We start from the raw sequence: 24,955 nt of genomic DNA, 5'->3' as shown, positions 1-24,955 counted from the left end.
GGCCGGGCAGTTCAGCCTCTCACGGGTTGGTCAAAAGCACCTATCAGGTCCAATTCAAATGCAGCCGAATAACAACATTTGTAACACCAGGCAAGTCATAGTTTGACACAGAGTGGGTTACCCAGAGGCAAGAAAAGGTCTACATATCTGACTGTGACTGTATATATGATGTGTACACAGGAATCTCATATATACTAAATAACATCTATGCTGTAAGAATAAAGCCTGATGTGTAGCTGTGTCACTAATAGAGATGGTCAATGAGATGGAAATAATTCTGCATTGATGCTGATTTATGCAAATGTATGCACTCCCTTTGCTTATGAAATCAAATAATTTGATATGTTAAAATTTGGTTAGGTGACTACAAATTAAAGGGTACCTGAGACGAATGAAAAGTAAAGTTTTTTTATACATACCTGGGGATTCCTCCAGCCCCCTTCAGGCCAATCAGTCCCTCGCTGTCCTCCTCCACCACCTGGATCTTCTGCTATGAGTCCTGGTAATTCAGCCAGTCAGCGCAGTCCAGCCACCTGCCGCTCCCACAGCCAGGAACATTCTGCACCTGCGCAATAGTGCTGCGCAGGTGTAGCACGCTTCTGGCGGCAGAGTGTGTGCATGCGCACTATGCCAGACTGGCTCAAGTACCTGGACTCATAGCAGAAGATGCAGGTGGTGGAGGAGGACAACGAGGGACTGATTAGCCTGAAGGAGGCTGGAGTATGTATAAAACTTTAATTTCATCTGTCTCAGGTTTACTTTGTTACACAGTAGTACTATACTCTACATATGCACTCCCCACAGAGCTGCAGGGAATCCACTGAGAATGTTGTGCACATTGAACAGAGAGGTGTTGTCTGTCACCCATAAACCTGGTTCAGATTGTGCATGAAAAATGTGTAATAGAGGAAGAATCTCCTAATTCCCCTGCAGCGTACCTGCACATCACATTTAGATGTATCACAGTTACATTGCCTAGGGCCTGATCCATGTTCAGATTGTACATGAAGAATGTGTAATAGAGGAAGAATCTCCTCGTTCCCCTGCAGAGCACGAGCCCCTGCACATCATTCTTACATGTACCCACAGTCACATTGCCTAGGGCCTGATAGATGTAAGTACTCTTACCAAGGACTAGTTTTAGTCTAAAGGGAATTAATATAGTAGTCTACATATCCTTCTCACTTCAGTCGTCTTGTAAAATTCCTAAGCGTTGGCAGTTAAGAGACGAATTTCACATTACATACTTTTAATCAACAAAATTGTAATATGAAAATTAGAGGAGTCGGAGTCGAGGAGTCGGAGGAATCCTAAACTGAGGAGTCGGAGTCGGTGAATTTTTGGACCGACTCCACAGCCCTGCCTTACCGACTCACAGGGCTCTGTCATAGAGACAGGCAGAGCAAGTGAGCTGCGACAGGACACGGCGGGGATTCAGCGGCGAGATTGGCGGAAGCGACGAAAATGGCGGCTGCGCTCTGTGGCAGTGAATTGAAATCTACGCCCTGCCAGCCAGGTAACCATCAAAACAGGGCATAGATTTCAATTACCTCGGTCCTTAAGTAGTTAAAAGGCTATCCAAACCCATTGTAGAACATGATTACTTAGAGCAGATGTAAAAGGACACAAGACCCATGTTTTTTTCACCCATGTAGTACACACGATTTCCTGATGCATATAAGTCTAGCCAGTATCAAGATTTGTGGAAATCTTCATTACTGTACTATAGTGCATATAGTTCCTGCTTGGCCTAAGTGCCAGAAGGACAACTATCTGATTTCCGAAGCGGACACATACAACTTTCCTGTTCCAAACATTCTGTTTACTGCATGTCAACCGATTCTGCCAAGCCATGGCACCAATCCCAGAACCAGCCGTGGAAAAGGACCAGCCCAAAATTATAAAGCAAACAACAGACATGTTTGTGTGCAAGGAGAACACATACTCTGCCTGTCAAACCTACAGTTATTTATTAAGACAGTAAAACCGAGACTTGTTTAATTTAGCATGACTGTTCTAAAGGAGCCTATTGACTGAAGTTGGCAGAATATCCATTTTGCATTTCTTAACTCTGCATACTATGTCACAGCAGCTATCCTCACCACAATCTTTCCAGAGACTGTATGGGGGTGGAGGGTGATCAAAGAGTACCCTAGGAGAAAACAAAAACACAGAGACAACAGAAGAACCAGTGGTGCAGTATGTCACAAAATAATGAGAAAATGTAAGTGGTGGAACGGAAAACTCAAAAAGGAAAAGTTGCAGATGGGCAACTAACCAATGCAGGCAGGTGGAGATCAACAAACACGACACCACTCGGGTATCCAGATGAAGGTCGCACGCTAATAAAACGAGACTAGATGGTCCACTGGGTGGCAGTGCCACAGGGTGCCGACTAGAACACCAATCCAATTCAATGGAGGGAAGAGGTGCCCAGATTATGATACAGGATTTGTTAAAGGGAAGGTCCAAGCAAAAAAAAAAAATGAGTTTTACTTACCTGGGGCTTCTACCAGCCCCATGTAGCCATCCTGTGCCCTTGTAGTCACTCACTGCTGCTCCAGTCCCCCGCTGGCAGCTTTCTGACCTCGGAGGTCAGGGCCACATTGCATACATTTTTACGCATTCCAGCTAGTGCAGGAACAAAAATTTAGGCGTTGCACCACTAACGCGTAAAAATGTATGCGTTAATGTTCCTGCACTAGCGGGAATGTGTAAAAATGTACGCAATTCGGCCCTGACCTCCGAGGTCAGAAAGCTGCCAGCAGGGGACTGGAGCAGCAGTGAGTGACTACGAGGGCACAGGATGGCTGCATGGGGCTGGTAGAAGCCCCAGGTATATGAAACACTTTTTTTTTTTGCTTGAACCTTCCCTTTAAACACAATAAAATGATAAAAACATGAGGTGGCTTACCTCAATTAAAGACATTCATATAATCGATGAATTTTTATTACGCAATGAATAATAAAATGATTGATTATATGAATTTTTCTTTAAGTGAGGCAAGCCACCTCATGTTTTTCTTATTTTATTGTTTTTAATAAAATGTTATCATATTCTGGGCACTTTTTCCCTCCTTTGTTCCCAGAGACTGGTCTATTCTGTGGCAGGATCAGTCCATAAATATAAATGAAGCTCCTTGCCAGAAACACCACCAGACCACATGTGGCACCCAGTGACCTTGGCTAAATAACAACACACACCTACGAAATCTTCACTTGATTGACTTGACTCATTTTTTTCTCATAAAACTGATAAATAAATTCCGAACCAAACTAACCAGCGTTAACTTTTCTAAGAATTTTCTATGCCAACACCCAGAAGCTAGCATATAAACCCACTTACCGTACCTTATAGGAACAGAAGTCCAGTGAATGGCTATTTTTACCACTGCCATGCAGTATGAAAGCTTACCTACATAATCTACACACATAGTATTTAGAAGCTGGTGGCCCTCATATTACATCAAAGTGGTAAAATTGGCCAAACAGCCGCCAATCAATGGTTATGTGTATGCATCCTAAACTTTTCTTACCAGGTCTCATATACTTCCCCCAGAACTACCAGTCTTCAGATTGAAGCCACAAGGTTCCCTGAAGCAGTGTCGCTTGCGAGTTTTCACCAGTCATTTTAGCATCAAAAATGCGATTTTCAATTTTGGGAAATTTTTTTGAAAAATAGGCTTGTGTAAAAAAAAAAAAAAAAAAAAAATTATATATATATTTTATATCATGAAAATTCACAAAAAGGGCAAAAAAAATTTGATAGAATTTTTGCTCGATAATCATGCCATGAAGATCGCATGAGCAGGAAGTAAGGGAAGATCTCTTAGAATGAGACACTTCAACTTAATACTTTCAGGGACAAGAAAGAAAGTCCCTGAACTTTGACTTCAAACATCTCAGTGAAATGTGTTCTCTCACGCAAATCCAACTATTGCAGCATTCTGCAAGTTAAACCCCCTGTAGCACAACACTTCAGAAGTCCTGCTGTAATGGCAACTGAGGTAGTATAATTCTTTACACTATTTGTTTGCACAAATGTCAACTTGTACTATCTGGAAAAACAAAAAATGTTTTACTAACTGACGAAGAGGGAATCCTCTGGATTGTCCTGAAGCTTCCCATCGAATTGACCCACCATTGCAGCACAGGGACCCTCTGCACCTAGCTGACAAAAGCTTGTCAGATATGTTCTCACCGCTGTGATGCCCTTAGGGACGGAGCACACTGGCATGCTTCTGTCTGCTTTTCAGCAACACATCAATGTTACAGATGTTGAAAATCAAACACAAGTGGCAAAGCTGCGCAGGCATGCTCACTCATGTACAGTACAGCCGGGCTTGTTCATGAAGGAGAGCACGGTCGCGAGCTAGAAGAGTGTCCCAGCCAGTGGTGGTGGGGTTGAGAACAACATGGGAAGCCTCTGGACTCTCCTCATGCAAGTATCTGACTTTTTCTCACCAATAGTACAGGGTTGGCAGAAAATAGCCAGTGCTGCTGATCTCTGGACATCGCTGTAACTGTTCTCTGATCAGATTCTGGTCTTTTTGATAAACTGAAGTAGAGAGGTTCAGCTGCCGGCCACAAGCGCCGCTCGGCTGTAATTACATGCAGCCAAAGGGCAGCATTTAGTAACACTGCATGTGTCACGTGTGAAACGCAGCGGCATTACCCAGCAGCAAAAACTCATGTCGTGTCTGAGAACAGCGGTACAACTACATGGAGCGGCCGCCTGTCCACCATCTGTGCCAAGCTTGTCTATATAGCTGTGAGGCAATGTCAATGCATGTATGCTTTGTAATTTTCTTGTTTAACACTTTAGCGCTATGGCACTTTGTTATGGTCCCCTGATGAAGCCCCAATGTATATGGGATGAAACATGTTGGGTTGTTGTGGTGGGGTGGTGATGTATGTATGGTAACATTCAATTGTGAGCAGAGGGAATAGTACCCTTGCACACTTTTGGACCTCAGGCCATTTATGGGATCTTCTACTTAAAAGTCCTCCCTCTTTAGTTTGGAATACTGAAACACTAATTATGGGAGATAGAGACTCCTTTTTTCAGTCAAAGTAAGTTTTATCAATGTTAGTCCTCTTATGCTAGCAAACATTGTGTTTAATACGCCAAGCCTTATCAAGCGCCTGGCCAGTGGACAAGAACAGCTGACAGTCAGAGAATTCCCCACCTTCAGCTTCTTGTGGAAAAAAGGCCTTAAAATCGTAGTAAAATTGCCCCGATTGCAATTTGAATGCAAGTCAATGGGAGCATTTAAAAAAAAAAAAAACCAAAAAAACCACAAAGCTCTGATGGTCAGAAAAGCTCTCAGAAAGCGCTCATAGTAGCACAGTAGCTAGTTAGGTTCGGGGTGATTGCTGGTATCTGTTAACCTTTCTGTGAAATCTGTGACTGGTTGTGAGCAGCAATCACAGGTAACCTGCAATAATCCGTGCTGCCACCTTTCATCATAATTTGACCAAACTGAACTAAAATCCACTTGTTATAGGCCTCTGTCATGTTGCGGGTATCATACTCAGCAAGTAATTCTTACATCAGCCAGCTTATTCTAAGATTAGCAGTGCTTTGCTGCTGATGGCAGCTCCGATGAGCTGGAAATAGCAACGCAGACATCTCCCCACGGCTGACAAGTGTAGATTTATATGAGACTATAAACGATTTATTAGGGATTACGTGGATTTCCAGTCTACATTTCCCTCCTGTCCATTAAGAATTACCCTCATTTCGACGGCACTACTTTATATTTTGTCAGGTTCTGTGCCAGACCTCCTCCACACAACACACTTTTATATCCTCAGCAACTGTGGATGAAACGTGTATTAGAAATGATTCAGTAGAACAGGACAGTCCTCTGTTTAAAGGCCAATAACAAAAATGTAGAGATTTCGAAGCAAACCTAAGGGGGAAAAAAAGGAGTTATTCACCTAGGAAAAGGTAAGCCTCTTGATCCTCCAGAGCAGGGGTCTCAAACTCAATTTACCTGGGGACCCCTGGAGGCAAAGTCAGGATGAGGCTGGGCCGCATAAGGGATTTCACAATCGCGGCACATCGCCGCCTCTGCCCGCCCCTCTCACTCTTCCTTCACAGAGAGGGGTGGGGAGAGGCGGCGATCTGTGCGGCGATTGACGTCAGGAGGGGCAGAGCTGAAGCTGAAAGCTCTGCCCCTTCCAGGAAATGCCGGCGGATTGCCCCCCGGGCGATTTGGGGGCTCTTCAGCCCTCGTTTAGCGGCGAGGATGCGGCGGATTACTTGGGAGCACTGAAGCGAACTATAAGGAAGCTTTTGCCAGCGAGGGCCACAAAATATTGTATCGAGGGCCGCAAATGGCCCGCGGGCCGCGAGTTTGAGACCCCTGCTCCAGAGGCTTCTCACGTCTTCCTGGTGACCGCCACTTCTGCCCTGAGTCCACCTTGAAGATTCAGTCTGCGCTAGTCATGACACACAAGCAGGCCCAGATTTACCTCACAGGAGCCTATAGGCACAAATGTTCTGGCACCCTAGACTTCGCTCTCCATGAACCAATAAACCCCCGCTGAACCACAAAGCAAATGTGCTGGCCGGTCAGGCTGACACTTCTCCCTTACTTCCCCTGCCCATCATAGGTAGCTACAGGGGTTACTTAGCATTAGGTAGCTAGAGGAACCTCAGTATTAAGTGACTAGAGGTGCCCCCCCAGGTATTAGGTAGCCAGAGGTGCCTCAGACTGAAGGGAGTCCTCATGAGTGGAATGCCAAGATGCAGGTAAGTAACCTCTCATTTACTCTCAGCTCAGGACTCTGCATAGGGAAGGAGGGAGGGAGGCACTTGGGGAGGGAGTGAGCCACATTTCCCTCATCAGGCGCCTGTAGGAACGTGCCTACAGTGCCTTATGGTAAATCTGGCCCTGTGCACAAGCATGGCTGTGCTGCACCCGTGCAAGTGTGGCTCTGGCTTACTGTGCATGTGCATGTGCATGAAGAGGAACACTTGCCCCTTTTAAAAGGAATGGCTATACAGAGTCCCTTAGCAGGTGATCCACCACACTCAAATTCAAAAAAATGGAATGTCATGAGACTGGTACTATGATCAGCCAGATCATAGTATCAGTCTCATGACAGTCCTCTTCTGTTGTTCAGTCCATACGATTTGTACCATCTAAAATTGGTTCTTTATTAGGCTTTTCTTATAAGGATAACAACATTTTAAAAAATTTCATCTGTAGGTAAGTCAAAAAAAAGTCCTCTTTTGTTGCTCATGGATATTGTGCTCACAGAGATTTTATGAATATGCCAATTTCTGGATTTTGAATTTGTGTCAAAGTTTATTCAAGTATTTGTACTGCAAGACTGTTAAAGTATTTTTTCATAAGTCCTTTCTATAAGAAATATTTTCTTGGGGTCGGCATCGTGGTGTATAGACAGGTTGTAATTCTTGTGGGTAAAGTAACCCACCGCTTGGGGTGGGCATTTAACACAGGATCGTTCGCCTTGAGTCTACCAACCTGGCAAGGTTTATGGACTTGGATTCTACATGGTGGTTGTTTAAAGAGAATCTGTATTGTTAAAATCGCACAAAAGTAAACATACCAGTGCGTTAGGGGACATCTCCTATTACCCTCTGTCACAATTTCACCGCTCCTCGCCACATTAAAAGTGGTTAAAAACAGTTTTAAAAAGTTTGTTTATAAACAAACAAAATGGCCACCAAAACAGGAAGTAGGTTGATGTACAGTATGTCCACACATAGAAAATACATCCATACACAAGCAGGCTGTATACAGCCTTCCTTTTGAATCTCAAGAGATCAGTTGTGTGTTTCTTTCCCCCTGCAGCTATCTTCCACTGAAGTGTGACAGTGCAGACAGCTCTGCCTGTATGTAATTCCTCAGTATGTGAAAGCCCAGCCAGCTCAGAGGAGGATTTATCCAGCTTGTAAAAGATAAGAGAGAAGAGAGAAGCTGCCCTACTCTAAATAATACACAGGCAGTGTGCAGAGAGGGGCCTGGAGGGGGGAGATGCATCACAGAACCACAACACTGAAGAACTTGGCAGCCTTCCAGACACAGGCTGACAAATCTGACAAGAGAGAGATAAGTTGATTTATTACAGAGATGGTGATAGTAGAACGTGCTGCAGTAAGCCAGAACACATTAGAATAGCTTTTGGAACTTGTAGGATGATAAAAAACAGGATGTAATTTTTGTTACGGAGTCTCTTTAAATACGTTGGGCCCGATTCACAAAAGATTTTCTGTTGAATTATTTCACCTTATTAACTGACAATTTATATCTCTCCTTATCGAACAACTCATGGTTTAGCTCTCCTTATTTATCTCATGAATTATCTCTCCTTGTTTATCTCATTGATTAGCTCTCCTAAAGGTCCGTACACACGTCGGACTGGAGGCAATGACGGGTCCGTCGTTGCCTCCCGCTGGGTGGGCGTTCCAACGACAGTCCGGCGTGTGTACGCACTGTCGGCGGACTGATACGGCTGTTTTTGAGCGATCCGCCCGCCCAGCGGGAGGCAACGACGGACCCGTCGTTGCCTCCAGTCCGACGTGTGTACGGACCTTTAGAGTTACAGTGAAAAATAAGTACCCTTTGTGAATCAACCTCTTTGTTATTTATTTGAATAAAGGGATGGCTTAAAAATATAAATAAAATAACGGTTTTATGGTTAACCCAACTTTAATCCTCTGAAACCCAGATAAAAGGCAGAGGCCTATTTTCATCCACATACTGGTGTCTGTCTTTATTTTAGGAAAAGTTTATTATTCAAGTTATTGCTAAGCTTATAGGGGTGACCATTTACAGACCCATGTGGCTGCCTGATGCTGTGATGAGGAGGAGAGCTCAGAGCTATTACTCCATCAAGCCTCATTGAAAAGCACTATGCTATTTACGGAAAATATTCTAAAAATACCTAGCCTGGGGTCTGACTCGTCTGCTATCAAACCACTGCAAGGTTCTATTTCTAGAGTTGCATTAATAAAAGCAGGAAAATCATATCATCCTCCTCCAGATCTCCTATCAGTGGAGCTGGAGAGCTCTGAACAAAGACAAATTCCCCAGAGATCTGACCGGATGGAAACCAAACACAGAACGGGCTTTGCGACAACAGTATGAGGTCTGCACTGGACACTACATCCCAAAGGATCACATTCAGGCTTCCTATAGGAGAGACCAATATCCATATTAGCATTTACTTATTAAAGTGAAGGTATATTAGTAATATCATTGTTTATCTCATCAGTTTATTTTCACTTTGGGTTCACTTTAAAGGCATAAATGCACCCAATAGCATCTCACACAGGTGCTATAATTAACACTAATGGAGGATGTTTGCTTCCAAAACAGTTCTCCCTGCGGTGCAAGTAATTATTTGAGAACTGATGAGTACAAGAACTTCATAGCAGGTTGCAAATTGAAATCATTTTTAATAAAACTTTACCAGCAAAAAGTTTCATAACAAAAGGCTAAATCTCTCCCCTCACAGTAGGACAGCAGTCAGCACCGCTTCTGACTAAACACTGCGTGCAAAACAAAGCGGAGAATGCCGACATGTGACTAATCTGAGATGTAGCTAACTCAGCTCTGCGACAAAACTAAAAATCCAGTCCCTGCTATAATACCCACATAGAGGAAGTCAAAGAAGCCTCTCCGGCTCAAAATAATGTCCCATCTGGCAACGCTGACATGTGCCCAAGTGTTCCATGTGACCTCTGGCCCATTAACTTATAGCGTAATACATGTCTGCATCTAATCTATATTTAGCTAGGGATTTGCTCCTGGGCGGACTTGTGTTATGACTATCAGCAGTATTTGGCATTATCAGGAGGGCTGCTGCGCATACAAGCAAGCTATTCCTGGAAGTGCTGTTTTCAGCTCTGAACAAACGTCACCTCAGACAAACAGCACGGGAATTAAATGTCCCTGTACAGAATGAATTAACATTAACGCAGCAGTAGCTCAATACAGGGCCGTAGCCACCACACACAGAAAATCAAATCTTTTACTAGAAAGTGAAAACTCAGCACGGCACAATGGCCTCCCCCTGCAGCCAATTCCTAAAGAAGACACAGGGGTGACTTCCTGGAGGAGGAGAAGCAGGACAGAAGTGTGCTGGTGTCCATGGCAAACATTCAGTCCTGTTCTGAGGAATTCCTGGTTTATTCATGCCTGGCTGTTTGATTTGGAAACAGACTCCCTTTATTGCCCTCCCCAAAAAGTCCCCAAGTATTTAGCACCACAGTGCTCAACAAGCAAGAAGAATGTGCAGAGTGCACAAGCATTCAGAATACTGCAGTGAGCTGAGAGGTGATTGCTGAGGCTTCCCTCGCGGCCCTGATCAAGGTCCACGCTCTGCGACGGGTGACCAAAGGACAGCCAGGGAAGCCTCATTAGGATCCATAATGAGGCTCTCCTCTTCTTAAAGGGGCACTATGGCGGAAAATTTAAAAATTTAAAATATGTGTAAACCTATACAAATAAGAAGTACGTTTTTTCCCAGAGTAAAATCAGCCATAAATTACTTTTCTATGTTGCTGTCACTTACAGTAGGTAGCAGAAAACTGACGGAAATCTGACGTCAGGGATTTATTTATTTTCAAAAGCACTTCGTTAATGGCAGTTGCTCTGTCCAACTGCCAAAAAACTGTGTAGGGAGCAGGGAAGCTGGCCGGCATCATGGTTTAAATCATTTTTAGGTAATATCTTTATAAAGAATAAAAGCCTTGCCGAGAATCCCCTATGAAGAGATGGACTAGTCGCTTCCGTCAGATTTCTACTACCTACTGTAAGTGACAGCAACATAGGAGAACATTAATGGCTCATTTTACTCTGGAAAAACACACACCTTTAAGTATGTGATTTTGTACCCGAGCTCCAGCTCTGGTACACTTTTAGTTTCTGTTCAGGATTGAAATTGTAAAGTGAACGTGAGGTGAGAGGGATATGGAAGCTGCCATATTTATTTCCTTTGCGGAATGATTATTTTCGGATTTTAGGATCTGAAAGCGATGCAATTTTTTTCACAAGCTTTTAGACCCCAAAAATCATACCGCTACATCTGCAGCAGCCCTGCACATTACTCACCTCCCATGGATCCAGCTCGGGGTTACCGCTTTGAGCTGCGGATTTCTGGCCCGAGCCTGACTCGGGATTACCTCTAAAGGAGGTTAAGCAATACCAGTTCCCTGGCCATGCTGCTGATCCTCTGGCTCTAATAAATGTAACCATAGGCCCTGAACAAGAATGCAGCAGATCAGGTATTTGACATTATTATCAGATCTGACAAAATTAGCTGCATGCTTGTTTTTGGTGTGCTTCAGACACTACTGCAGCCAAATAGATCAGCGGGGTTGCCAGGCAACTGTTATTGTTTAAAAGGAAACCAATATGGCAGCCTCCATATCACCGCTCTCCTCAGGTTCACTTCAAATTTGGCTGAGGCTTAAGACTCTGCCAAGCGTTGCTGCCTGCCAGATCATCTCGGCCGAACACTACCCAACGCCACTGTACTCCCTCCCGGCCTTGTCATGGGTCGCTCATCATCCCTCTAACCCCATCCTTAGTAACAGAACGCGTTACTAGCCTGTAGGCTCTTGTCCCTGGCAGTTCGGCTGCTGAAGCAAGTAATAAGTTCAGAAGAATAGTTCAGCAGTCCGGTGTATGAGCCCTTCAGGAGAACTCGAGTCATTGCAATGAAGCTTTCAATATTTTTCTTTTTTTCTTGCCTATAATCTGCTTTTTAAAATTGCAAATGCAGGAGCAGATTTACCAAACCAGTGCAAGGAAGGCTGGAGAAAAACAGGTGGAGAAGTGGAGCAGATGGCCAGAGGATGGATTCGGATTGGTTGCTGCACTTGTTTAGCTCCATTTTATTTGCTTGCTTTGGTAAATCTGCCCCACAAGGTATCCTGTAGTGAGTAGGGATGGTCAATGGGATGCAAATAATTCCGAGTTGATGTAGGATTATGCAAAATGATAATTTGAAAGTCCCCCACAGGACAGCCCAGTAGTCTGTCCGAGTCCGCATGTGCAGCCTGGCTGTGCGCGCTCCCCCGTCGCAGTCCGGTGACCAGGAGAGTTTAGCGCCTGCGCAGGAACTACTACAACTAACTACAATAACTACAGAGCACTCCCAGCCGCGAGACAGAGTACTGGGCCATACTGCAGGGGGCAGGAGTGGCCCAGGGACCGAGCGGCCTCAAGGGGGATGGAGGAAGCCCCAGGTGAGTATAAAACCTGCAACAACTTTCGTCTCAGGTGCACTTTAAATTCACATTCAGAAGATGTTGTTACACCGCCTGCCATGCTATTAATCATAAATAGCTTCTCCCAGACAACAGCCAGCTATTCTATTGTCTTAAAGGAGAACACTATTTTAGATCCTGGCATCCCTGCAAAGGATCAATTTCTCTAGTTATCGGGTGACTCATTCAGACAGGATGAGTCAGCCGAATGGCTGGAGGGACACGTGCAGCTATTAGCATCTCAATGACAAACATGGTTTTTAAACTATACATTACAGATGTAATTCATACCAATGATATCCCCCATGGCTTATTCCTTTAGACAGATGAACAGGGAGTTCAGAGGGTCCCCTGAGGTCTGTGTGCATTTCCTGTGGTGGCTCTGCTTTGCTCCCACAACCAAAAATATTAAGAGATTTGTTTGAAGTACTGACATTCATCTTGATATGCACTATGGTCCTGTGCAGATTCATCAATGCTGCACTGACAACTGCATAAACACTGGGGTCTGTGCAGAGCTTGGGAACAGGAAGCACAGGTTAGAGAAGCTGGCTGCCCTATTGGATAAGAAATACTCCCCCATTTCTGTCCCCAGGAGGGACCTCCTACAGCAAGAAATGGTCTCCTTTATATGGGCCCTGCAAAAGTAACAGGATACCAACTAAATGTATGTACAAAATGGAAGGGGGCTTGTCAGTTCCAAAATATTATGTGGTGTCACAGCTTGCACAAATGCCCCTCACATATACTGGGTCCCCCTGATCTGTTTGAGAAAAGCAAAAGATTTCTGGTAGGAAAGGGGGTATCAGCTACTGATTGGGATGAAGTTTACCCTTTGGTTACAGTTCCTCTTTAAAAAACTTTAACTGGAAAAAAAAATGGACAGTTCCTTATCTGGCGTTTCTTCCAGCCCCCTGAATTCTTCCTGGTCTCTTGCAGTCATCCCGCACTGCTCGGTTCCCTCAGTGTCCCCACTCCAAACCCTGGATGTGCAGCCCCATGCCTCCTCAAAAGCAAAGTAAGGAAAAATTGCTACTGCGCACATGCAGAACATTCCCAGACCATAAGCGGGCACTCGAAGAGGCGTGCGGACAGGACTGCGCATGTGCAATGGCAGTGACTTGCCCGGCTTACACAATGGGGACAATGGGAGAACAGAGCAGCACAGAATGATGGTGCGGGACAAGGAAGACTTCAGGGGGCTGGGAAAAGCCCCAGGTAAACCACTGGCAATTTTTTAAGTTATGTATCTCTTTAAGGCAGGAGTGTCAAACGCAAATACAAAGTGGGCTGAAATTGAGCTCTGGGACCATATCACGGGCTAACCTCAATGTCTAGTGGCCACATCCCTCCCTTATAAAAAGTGTGGTGTCTAATAGCCCTCCTCCATCCCCTATACAGTTCCCTGATGTTTAGTGGTCCTCCCTCCCCTATACGGTTTCCAGGTGTCTAGTGCCCCTCCTCTCCTTTACAGTTCCCTGGTGTCTAGTGCCCCCCTTAACTCTCCTATACAGTTCCCTGGTATCTAGTGCTGTCCACCTCATATAGCTTCCCTGGTGTTATAGGGCTTACCCTCCAATAAAGCTTCGCTGGTGGTCCTGAGTGGGCCAAACATAATGCAGAGTAGGGAAACCACCTGAGGGCCAAATCTGATGACTCCGGGGGCCAGATTTGGCCCACAGGTCCGATACTTTGACAAGTATGCATTAAGGCTGGTACGTAAGCTAGATTAAACTCAGCCAAGATTGCCAGTAGCAGCCCCCTCTGCCAGGGATCAAACATGTGTACAGTGGCCCCCGACCCCTCTGGGCATTTCAGCAAGTGATCCGTCAAGACAGGTTACCCTAAGGCCCGACACACTGCAATGCACCACCTATGCAGCGTGACGTATAAGAGCATGCGGCATGCAGTGCGCTACCACAAGACTGATGCGTTACAGCCTTATGGATTTATATGAAGTCCAATTACTGAGCTAAACATTGGTAAGATATGATGTAAGCGCCTCTAGTAGTGGTGAAGGGAAAAGGAATGCAGATCTGTTCTGTGCCAGCATTGTCTGCGAACAGCAGAGGTGCAGCAAGTTTACTTACCGGAAAAAGAGAGGCGTGTTCGAGCTGCGAGGAGGAATTAGCGCAGAGATGGGAGTACACACATTCTTTGCCTTATCTTTAATACAGTTAGATTTCTAAATAGAGAATCCTTCATAACAGCAATGAGAAGTAAACAGAACTCTCCTCCATGCAAGCTGAACCCGCAAATGACTGTGAACCACTCTAAGTGAACACAGTGAAACACTTCAGCTACTCGCATGGTACATGCATGTCACATTGCATCAGGAGGGGTTGGCTGAGCACCAGCATATAATTAGAGGCCTTCTATCAGAGAGCAGCTGCTCAAGGCAATAGAAAACTCCTGATACTACGGCAAGACTGAGTACCGAATATTGCCTCTGTCCTACCTTTCTTTTGTTAGGCCTCTTTTCGGCAACTGGTAGGCAGTAAAAATGCCTCTCAAACTCTCCCAACTGCTTGCTGCTGCCTGGTAACCGTTGCTGAGCACACAGTTCAACCGTCCGTGGAAAAGAGGCCTTAAGGCTCATACACACGGGGTACGGCCGTCGCCGCAACCACGTGGCACGCGCGTGTTGCGGCGACGGTTCGCCCGTGTGTATGACGCGCGCACCCCGAACCGTCGCCCGTCGGAGCTGTCGCCAGGCGATTGACATGTTCAATTGCCGGCTACAGCCGTCGCCGCAACCTCGACGGAACTGTCGCTAGTCCCACATGTGTATGCGGGCTAGCGACAGCTACCCACACACGGAACACGGAGTTTCCGGCGGGGGGGGAGGAACCTCGGCGACAGCTTCCGCCGCATCGCTAATCCCTCTGCTGCCGTGTGGATGCAGAGGGACTTGGCGATGAGCTGTCGCCGAACTGTCGCCGAACTGTCGCGCACACGCTCCCTTGCGCAGCGACAGCTACAATTGTCCCCCCGTGAGTACTTAGCTTAACAGACTACCCAGCAAGCTCATGGTGAACCAGAACTCCTAGGATTGTGTGAGGGGCTACAAAGGACCAAAAAGCCCTCTTACTAAAATGTTACGCAAAACAAAAGTTTGCCTTCTCAAAACGGACTGTATTTGCGATAATTCAGGTTGGAGTGAGCGCTGAGGTGTCCCACAATGCATCACTGCTGATGATTTGCATATTCAGCAGTGAAGCATTGAGGGAGACATCATATGCTCACTCCAACCTGAATTATCGCAAATGCCTTCTGTTTTAAGGCGGCAAAGTTGTGTTTTGTCCAGGGCTGTGGAGTCGGAGTCGGAGTCGTGGAGTCGGAGTCGTGGAGTCGGGCAATTTTGGGTGCCTGGAGTCGGAGTCGGGGAAAAATGCACCGACTCCGACTCCTAATGAATTTGTAACTGTAATTAAAATAGAAAATATGATAAAATGTTCTATTTCTCAGATAAAAGTCATTAAAAATAATGTATATATACAGTATATATACAGTAATAGCTGTGCTTAGTCTACAAAAATGAAATAAACCAATCAAAATTAGTTACTTGTGCTGCTTCAATAAAGCAGTCCCCGTATTTTTAAAGTCAGATATACATATCTGATTGTGACTGTATATATGAAGTGTACACAGGAATCTCTTTTATACACTAAATAACATCTATGCTGTAAGTATAAAGCCTGATGAGACGGATGAAAAGTAAAGTTTTATACATACCTGGGGCTTCCTCCAGCCCCCTTCAGGCTAATCAGTCCCTCACTGTCTTCCACCACCCGGATCTTCTGCTATGAGTCCTGGTAATTCAGCCAGTCAGCGCTGTCCGGCCGCATGCCGCTCCCACAGCCAGGAACATTCTGTACCTGCGCAATAGTGCTGCACAGGTGTAGTATGCTCCTGGCGGCGGAGTGTGTGCATGCGCACTACGCCTGACTGGCTCAAGTACCTGGACTCATAGCAGAAGATCCAGGTGGTGGAGGAGGACAACGAGGGACTGATTATTCTGAAGGCAGCTGGAGGAAGCCCCAGGTATGTATAAAACTTTAATTTCATCTGTCTCAGGTTTACTTTGTTACACAGTAGTACTATACTCTACATATGCACTCCCCACATAGCTGCAGGGAATCCACTGAGAATGCTGTGCACATTGAACACAGAGGTGTTGTCTGTTTACAATCTCCTCATTCCCCTGCAGAGTACCTGCACATCATTCTTACATGTACCCACACTTACATTGCCTAGGGCCTGATAGATGTTCTTTGTTCCGGTTTGTACCTTTTACAAGTACTCTTACCAAGGACTAGTTTTAGTCTAAAGGGAATAAATATAGTAGTCTACATATCCTTCTCACTTCAGTTGTCTTGTAAAATTCCTAAGCTTTGGCAGTTAAGAGACGAATTTAATGTTACATACTTTTAATCAACAAAATTGTAATATGCAAATTAGAGGAGTCGGAGTCGTGGAGTCGGAGTCGGTGGAATCCTAAACTGAGGAGTCGGAGTCGGAGTCGGTGGATTTTTGGACCGACTCCACAGCCCTGGTTTTGTCCCACTGTTCTTGTGAGCAATATCCCACCAGAGTGGCCAGTTTACCATTCAATACAAAGATTATGAAAAATAAATGATTAGCCCTTATGAAGAACAATTATACAGACATCAGAATCCACAGACAGGTGGATCATTCTGCAAACTAAACATCCACATGCTGGGACTGGGGTGGGCAGGGAAAAATCCACTCAGAAGGTGGGCAATACAGAGGCCTGAAGAGACCATGCACTGTGGGAATCGTCGAGGGAAAAATGTGCATGCAGATGCGAATTTCGCATGCGGGTCTATGCGAATTTTCATGCAAATTCGCATGGATGACGATGTATGCGAATTTAACCATGGCAGTGCTGGTGTGATTTTTCATTGTTTCTATGCGAATTCGCATGAAAGTTTGCATACCCAAACCGCATGCGAATTTCCTATGTCAAGTACCTATTCAGTAAGGAGTTCAAGGCAAGACTCCCTAACACTGCAGGGTGGCCTCTTGAGCACATCACAGTGGCTGCAGCTCTTGAGCGCTTTGAGTCCAACAGGAGAAAAGCGCTATACAAATGTTCGGATTATTATTATTGAATACATTGTATGTGATTCGCATAGCGGTATGCGAATTCTAATGGCTCTGCCATGCAAAAAAAATTTCTGCACAGAAAAACGCAAAGGAATCCTGACAAGTGGAAACAGTCCCATTCACTTGTATTGCTATACGAATTCGCCCTAAAAGTCCCTAAAACTACATACACACATAAGATTAATGACATTGAGAGCAATCAGGACTCAATCCCTCAGGTAACAGTTCAGGGCCGCCTTCTGTACAGACGCAGGACTAGTCTGGGGGAAAGTCTGTTGCTATGGAGGAAGGAGGCGGGACAATGGGCATTGCAAGGTGAAACACCTGACAGGAAGGGATGAGTGAAAGAAAAATGCAAATGGGTTTCGCTAAAGATGCCCCTCCCCATCCACTTGTATGCTAAACATAAAGCAAATTCACCAGCATCAACCACACCCACAGACCCTGAAGCTCAGTCCCTGAATTTAATGGTTTCTGTTCACATTACAAGACCAGAGCTGTTTTTAGGCATAGGCAAACTAGGCACATGCTTGGGGTGACACTTACCAGAAGCAGCACCATAGGTAATCCTAGCACACTGTGTATAACCCTTAAGCCTAATACACACGGTACAATTTTCCATCAGATCAACGGGACATCTGATAAGTTGCATCGTGTGTAAATGTCCAAATTGTTCCCGATCGATAATGCAATCTACCCTAATCGATCTTATCGATCGGAACCCGATCCGACCGGTTGGAAATGATCTGGTCGATCTGACGGAAAATTGTACCGTGTGTACCCAGCTTTATGCTGGGAATACACCATACGTTTTGTCGGCAGATAGATGGTTCAATAGATCATTTCCAACATGTCCGATCTTATTTTCGATTGTTTTTCTGATCGATTTCTCATAGAAGTGAATGGAAATAGATAAGAAAAGATAAGAGACTCGAGCGGGAAGTAGAGCGGAAAAGGGAATCGAAAACCGATCAGACGGAAAATCGACTGTAAAAATGCATCATGTATTCCCAGCATTATACACAATTCCTAGTTCCAGTAAAGAGAGAGACACAAATGGTAATTTTCACACCTAAAGAAGCAGTGCTGATTAGCATAGCTAAGCTGACCTGAATAGCACAATGATATGGCAGCGGCTTTCAGTGTTCTAATTCAATTGTCATTGCTACTTCCAGGACAACATGGTTATCTGTAAGGACACAGGCTGTACAGAAACAGTGGCCACACAACCCTATTACCTATACACCAGGGTTGTTATGCAGGTTTGGAGGTGCATTTGGCCTGGTAATAATTCGTGTATACTTTATAGATTGGTTTTGAGAAATAACATCATTTCTGTATATAAACTATCAATGTGTTATTGGTGCCTGCAAAACTAAATGAAATACTGTTTGGGGAGGAACAATATCTGCTTTGCCTGGGGCATAAAACAGCCCTAGACCAGACTGTAAAGACAGGAATTCTAGCTGGAGAAGCTTCAATTTACATCTGAGCACTTTGACCATTAAGCTATTATTCTTTTTCCTAAGATCTGTGCCTGAAGCAGCTCTATTGTTTTCAATTGGAAATGTTCCAAAACGAATGGAAACTGTAATTAAGCACGTTCCTAGGACCTGATTCTATACTAGAGAAGGAACACTTGTCAACTATAGAAGACAGACATGATAAAAAATACATTTATTACCATTCCTATCAAAATCACCACGAGTGCCAAGTCCTACCGAAACTGTGATCTTTGAATTACTGGCAGGGAACAGAGCAGAATCGTATTAGTTTTCCCCATAGCAGAGTGGAAAAAGCATGCGATTCTGCTGGGTTCCCTGCCTTAGGGATCAAACCCACTAGCAGCCTTGTCATTTGAAAAGCTCTTGCTAATGTAATGCTGTGGGTGTCATCCAAGTTGCGCAATGTGATTTTATAAAAATCCCCCATAGCATTGCATTAGCAAGAGCTTTTCAAATCACTAGTGCTTAGAAAATGCTGCTAGTGGGTTTGAGCCCTAATGGCTTAGTAATGTACTGCTAGTGGGTTCCAGGCCTTACGCTTGGTTCACACAAAGAGGTGTCCAGTCAGTTATCGATAGTTGGCATCAGTTTTGTATGTTTCTATGGCTGTGTTCACACATAAAAGATGTACATTTCCGGCCCAGTCAAGTAAAACGTCTAGTAAACTGAAGCAAAACTAATGCAAAACTGACAGGACAGGCTAATACTGGACCAGACGTGCAGATTTATGTGTGAACCAGGCAGCGCTGTATGCATGATTCCCAGTGCATTTGCGATTTCCTGATGCTTGAAAGCGCTGTACAGTAATCTGTACAGCAGTTCCGATTTGCGATTCATGTTTTTATTTTATTTTTATTTATTTTTTTTAATAAAGCTTTATTATACTTACCAGGCGTCCTTCTGTCCGTAGCCCCGCCCCCTAAAAAAGAGGTCATGTGTGCTTCTCTAGGACCAATCAGAGAAGCGCGTGTGGCCTCCTCCTTTAGGGGGCGGGCCTATAGACAGAAGAAGGAAATACAGAGACCAGGTAGGTATATTAAAGTTTTTAAAAGGTAATCGCTTGCCCCCTCCCAAATCACTGCATAACCGCTTTGATAATGCGCTTATATACTTAGCATTGAGCGCACAAAATGCTGCATGTCCTGCGATTGCCCCTAATTGCAATCGCACTATTGGGTTCCCCCCACTCACTTTCATTGGAAAAAAGTGTTTTTGGGAATCACCAGTAATCCCAAAAAGTTGTCAAAAACGCCCTTGTGTGTTTCTACCCTAAGGGCCCATTTCCACTTAGTGCGAATTCACAATTCGAATATTCACATTGAAAACTAACCAGTGCATGTCAAGTGAATCATTTCCATTGAACGCGAATTTGCCATTATGGTGCGATGGATTATGTTAACATTCACGGAAACAATGCGGAAATCCACATCTAGAGATGCAAAATGCAACATGCTAGTGGAAATAGGCCCTTAGGGAACACACACTTGTTAGATTCATGCACAATTTGGTCAATGGGAATCGCATGTCGTTCGAGTTCTGTGTTCGAATTTTTAACCACGATTTAAAATCAGCTTTTTTCCCCCGCATTAAGAGCTCATTTGCAACTACAATGTATTCCGCTGCATCCAAGAATATTGCAAATGAACATCGTGGAAAAATCACACGTGGGGAAAACATGATCATTAAAGCCGGCCTGAACTCAAAACTTCCTCTCTGCTCTAAAAGATACGCAACGGAATAATAACCTTTATAGAAAAACATTTCTTTGTTACAGCTGATACAAGTCCTACAATAAATCTGCAGTGCGTCTACTTCCTACTTTCATGGAAGCAGACACAGGGTTAACATCCTGTGTTTACAAATTAGCTGCTCTGCCGAGGCAAAGAAGATTCTTGAGCTGACACAGCTGAGAGATCAAATTACTGTGGTGATTGCTTACAGATGAGAGGGGGATTAGATAGGCTACATTCTTTAAATATATACAGGGTGCATTTCTATAGGTTTTCCTTCTGTCCTGAGGAAGAGTTCAGGTCCAGTTTAAACGCAGAATGATGAAAGTCTGGGAATCACACAGAAAAATGCATATTCAACTACAGAGCAGGTCAGGGAAATTGCTCCTCTGGTGCAGATAGCTGTTTGCCAGGCACTGAAGTATGTATAACTGCCGGATCTGGGCCATTCAGTAACCAAAATTAATGATGCATGCGGGTAACAGAACTGTGCAGATGTGCATACCTTACTGCACCGCCATGTGACAACTAAGCACAGCTAGGTTATAGCAAAAATAATGGAATGACAAGTAGAAAAATACACAATTTCTCCTAGCGAGCGCCTGGGCTGATAGACGGGAGGAGCTGACAGGCGGTGAATTCACTGCCATCAGCTGCTTGTGGGAAAACAGGCCTAACAGACAATAAGGAAAGGCAAATTACGGTACATGGAGAGAGACCACCTGTTCTAGATTAGTATCCCCACTCCTGTAAGGCTGCATTTCCACTTGTGCGGTGCGAATCGCCGCGGTAAAAATTCCATGCGAATTTTCATGTGAGTTCGCATGTTCAATGTATGCAAATTTTACCATGGCAGTGCTGGTGTGCTTTTCCATTGTTTCCATGCGAATTCGCATGAAAATTCGCATGCCCAAATCTCATGCGAACTTCCTATTAAATACATTGTATGCGATTCGCATAGCGGTATGCGGTATGCGAATTCTGATGGCTCTGCCATGCGAATTTTTTCTGCACAGAAAAACGCAAAGGAAGCCTGACAAGTGGAAACAGTCCCATTCACTTGTATTGCTATGCAAATTTGCATGCAAATTCGCAATAGTGGAAATGGGCCCTAAGCAATCCATTCCTGCCATTCACGGGTGAATAGAGTGAACCTGTCCTGCCTAACTTGTAAATTTATTGCAAATTGTATACAGTTTGGTATTAAAGGAGAATCTGAACTCAGAACTTCCTCTCTGCTATAAAAGATAAGCAACAGCATAATAACCTTTAAAAATTATCTTTGTGTTGATACAAATCCTGGAATAAATGTGCAGTGTTCATGGAAGCAGACAAAGGGTTAACATCCTGTTTTTACAAATTAGCTGCTCTGCCGAGGCAGCCAGCTGACACAGCTGAGAGATCAAATTACAGTTGTGATTCATCACAGATGAGGGGGAATTAGACAAGTAAACTCTCTAAATGCATACCAGACAAGTAAACTCTCTAAATGCATACAGGGTGCTCTAAATACATACATGGTTCCTCAATGGGACTCACAACCTAATCTCTGCCATAGCCACATGTCCGTCCTTCGGTGAATGCCGCCCATCATCCGCTCTCATTGGGCGTCATCGCTGGGCTGCACAGACGCATTGTGTAGCCGACGACACGCTGTGTTTCCATGTGGGGGTGGAGGAACGACAGAGGTGGGCTGGGGAGCAGCATGCACAAAAGAATCGGTTGTTGCTGGGGGTGAGGTGATCTGCTGGGCGGATTGCTTACGGGTTGGGAGCCTCTGTACACACGCCTGATTATCAGCTGAGGCAGTCATTCTTTGGCCGCTTCAGCTGACTTGAATCATGCGCGAGTACAAGGCTATAGTCTAGGGCCAATTCTAGGGACAAGCCATTTAACTTATCTGTAGGTTTTTGGGATGTGGGAGGAAACCTGAGTGCCCGGAGGGAACCCACACAGACACGGGGAGAACATACAAACTCCATGCAGATAGTGCCCTGGCTGGAATACAAACCGGGTTACCCAGCGCTGCAAGGCGAGAGCGCTGACCACTACACCAACATGCTGCCCACCAGGGCTGTGGAGTCGCTACAAAAAATCATCCGACTCCTCAGTTTATGAAACCACCGGCTCCAACTCCAGGTACCCAAAATTGCTCTAAGGCAGGGAACACACTTGACTTTCAGTTTTCCGCGCGCGTTTTTCTGCATACTTTTTCTGCACACCAAGTGTGTTTCCATGCAGGAAAACGCGCACGTTTTTTCACAGCAGCTGATATAAATGATAGAGGAAACTGCCAAAATGTGCAGAGTCATCATGCAGAATGTCAGTTTTTTTTCTGCGTGCGATCAACACAGTAAGTGTGCACTAGCCCATTGATTAACATGAGTTCTCAGTTTTTCTGTGCAGAAAACGTGCACGAAAACAGTCAAGTGTGTTCCCTGCCTAACTCCTCGACTCATCCACAGCCCTGCTGCCCACAGAGATCCCATTTATTATCACTCTCCTTTCCTGCACTACAAAGCCTAGCATTCATGCCACACCTGCCTGCCGTCTCCGCATGCTCCAGCTTGCTTTATTCCCTAAAGAACAGTATTTTCTGATCAATGTTGAATCAACAGAACAATTGAATATTGATCAAGTTGCCCGCCACCCTCTTTTTTGTCAGGTTTTCATTAGTTTTGATGTATCAAAAGCTAAACTAACTACTCAATGAAAATAGTCTTACAATTTATCCCCCGCTTTAAAGGTGGCAATCGATCAATCAAAAACGTTGGTTTGGTCCCACTAACAGAAGGATAGCTGCTATCCAATTAGATCAGATTAATGGAATCTATTCGAAAACCAGATCAATGCGATCGATGTTACGACTGAATCGGAGAATCATATCATTAATGGCCACATTCAGATTGACTTCTCTATCAACAGAACTAGCCAGTTATTCTTCTGAGCCCCGCAATCTGAATGGCCATACGTAGCAGAACTTTTTTTTAAATTATTACATGTAAAAGATTCAGTTGTTAAAGGACTAATATCCTGTGTAGCCGTCTTGTATCTTCAATTTTTGTTTTATTATTACTAGTATATACGGTAGATACTGACGGCTTCTGTAGCACCTTACAGACAACTGAAAAACCCATGATTCCAAGCGTTCTGGTTCACCATGAGCTTGCTGGGCAATATGTAACCCCGTAATGTCTCCACTGTTTAGTTTTATGCTGGGTACACACGGTGCGATTTTGAGCGGGATCGATTAGATTATTTCCGACATGTTCGATCGGGTTTCGTTTGATACAGCTGTCAATTTTGCATAGTTAACATGCAAAATCGACGGCTGTATCGATCAAAACCCGATTGAACATGTCGGAAATAATCGATCCCGCGGGAAATCGCAACGGGTGTACCCAACAATAGTCTAATATCTAATGTTTAGAGCCACTGCAGAGAGGGTGGGAGGGGTCAATTAGCCTACCAGTATGTTTTTTGGGATGTAGGAGGAAAATGCCTGTAGTGTCTAAATCACACACCGGAAACAAGCATGTGGCTAATCCAGTTAGACTTCAAACATCAAATCTGAATGCTTGTTCAGGGTCAATGGCTAAAGCCCCCGGACACACGCATGACTAAAGTCGGCTGAGACGGGCAATATTATCCGATTGCCACCCCTCAAGCGATCCGGCACACGTGTTCTGCTGCATGCTTGTTCAGGGTCTCTGGCCAATTTATAGTTAGAACAATTTTTGGGTACCTTGAGTCTGAGGCGGTGCCTTTGTAAACTGAGGGGTTATAAGATTTTTGTACCGACTTCACAGCCCTATGTTTACAGCGGCAGGTATACTTACATTGTACTGCAATGCTTCACTGTATCGTTACACCGCACGTGTAACACGTGGTGTGACTTTTCAGCAGCATTGTAATTATATTGCAGCACAACCTGCACAGTGTGAGGCGAACCTAATGCTGGGTACACACGAGTAACAAATGTCTCTCAGAGACGAGAGACACAAACAAAAGAAGAAAAAAAAAAAAAAGGCGACAGTTCGCCGCCAGGTCCCTCTGTGCAACAGCCGTACACACGGCGCACAGAGGGACAGAGATGCGGCGGAAGCTGTTGCCAAAGGTTCCTCCCCCCCGCCGGACGCTCCATGCATTGTGTATGGGGTTGCTGTCGCTGGTACGCGTGACGGACTAGCGACAGTTGCGGCAAAGTTGCGCTGACAGCTGTTGCCGACGATTGCTCTGAGTAGCGACGATTCGGGGTGCGCGCCTCATACACATGGGCGACCTGATGTCGCAACACGCACGTGCCACGTGGTTGCGGCGACAGTTGTAGCCCATGT

At 44.8% G+C, this 24,955-nt stretch overlaps 1 protein-coding gene across 3 annotated transcripts in view; it reads right to left on the bottom strand.

Moving 5' to 3' along the window:
* Window positions 1–24,955, bottom strand: part of LOC137528850 (leukemia inhibitory factor receptor-like) — a 155,389-nt gene that overhangs the window by 111,321 nt on the left and 19,113 nt on the right. Inside the window, exon 1 of one of the 3 annotated variants that reach the window (XM_068250545.1) lies at window positions 14,712–14,772. The exons of 1 other annotated variant lie outside the window; for it this stretch is intronic. The gene's annotated coding sequence lies outside the window, so the exon portion shown is untranslated. Of the gene's footprint in view, window positions 1–10,554; window positions 10,602–14,711; window positions 14,773–24,955 lie in introns of those variants that run through there. One more of the 3 variants, XM_068250535.1, reaches the window with a different exon arrangement.

Source organism: Hyperolius riggenbachi, chromosome 1, assembly GCF_040937935.1.
Source record: "Hyperolius riggenbachi isolate aHypRig1 chromosome 1, aHypRig1.pri, whole genome shotgun sequence".
In the NCBI taxonomy this organism is placed as follows: domain Eukaryota; kingdom Metazoa; phylum Chordata; class Amphibia; order Anura; family Hyperoliidae; genus Hyperolius; species Hyperolius riggenbachi.
The sequence above is the reverse complement of the archived record's forward strand: the minus strand, read 5'-3'. Positions and strand labels throughout refer to the sequence as shown.